Genomic DNA, 1284 nt, shown 5'->3' on the forward strand with positions numbered 1-1284 from the left:
TCCTTCCTTCCTTCCTTCCTTCCTTTCTTTCTTTCTTTCTTTCTTTCTTCTTCCTTCTTTCCTTTCTTCCTTCCTTCCTCTTTCTTCCTCCCTCCCTCCCTCCTTCCTTCCTTCTTTTTGTTTTCATCCTTTTTTCTTTCTGTCTTTTCCCTCCCTCCCTCCCTCCTTCCTTCCCTCCCTCCCTCCCTTTCTTTCTCTCTCTCTCTCTCTCTCTCCCTTTTTTTTTGTTTTCAAGATCTCACTCTGTCACCGAGGCTGGGGTGCAGTGGCATAATCATGGCTCACTGCAGCCTTGACTTCCCTCATGCCTCAGCCTCCCAAGTAGCTGGGACTACAGGGGTAAGCCACTATGCCTGGCTAATTTTTTTGTTTTTTTAGAGACCAGGTCTCACTATGTTGCCCAGGCTGGCCTCAAACTCCTGGACTCAAACGATATGCCCACCTTGGCCTCCCAAAGTGTTGGGGTTATGGGTGTGAGCCACCGTGGCTGACTCCTTCAAATTCTTGACATGTAAAATGGGAGGAATGTAATATAATCTATGTTATAGGGTTGTTGTGAAAATGAAATAAGTTAGTTCTAGTCTACAATCCCTTTTTCAAAATTCTGAAATCCAAAAAATCTCTGAAATTGTTTTCTTTAAAAAATTTTTTTCTTGTTTTCTTTTAATGGTGTTTTAAAGTATCCCCCCCAAAAATCTCTGAAATTGAGCATTCTTTCATAACTCATTTTGATGGCAAATGCTGACCCAAACTGATCTAAACCTGTTTAAAGTTTGTTTATCACTCTTAGTTTGAATTGTCATATGTTTTACTACAGAAATCTCATTTTGATTATAGGATGCTGGTCAGCCCCTGCTGGGTGTGGTAATAGAGTTTAGATACTGTATTACTTTTTGAAATCTGAAAAAAAATCTGAATTTTAAAATGCGTATTGCTCCAGGGGTTTTGGGTAAAGGGCTATGGATGTGTACATAAAAAACCTCCTAGGTTCAAGCCATTCTCCTGCCTTAGCCTCCCAAGTAGCTGGGACTACAGGCAAGTGCCACCATGCCTGGCTAATTTTTTGTTGTTGTTTAGTAAAGACAGGGTTTCACCATGTTGGCCAGGCTAGTCTTGAACTCTTGACCTCAAGTGGTCTGCTTGCCTCGGCCTCTCAAAGACGGGAGACCCCGTCTCTACAAAAAATTAAAAAGTAAATTTGCCAGGAGTGATGGTGCAAGCCTACAGTTCCAGCTACTCGGGAAAGAAACCTTTGCTGACTAACCTCCATCTACGTTGATCATT

This window comes from Piliocolobus tephrosceles, chromosome 6, assembly GCF_002776525.5.
Source record: "Piliocolobus tephrosceles isolate RC106 chromosome 6, ASM277652v3, whole genome shotgun sequence".
Classification (NCBI taxonomy): Eukaryota; Metazoa; Chordata; class Mammalia; order Primates; family Cercopithecidae; genus Piliocolobus; species Piliocolobus tephrosceles.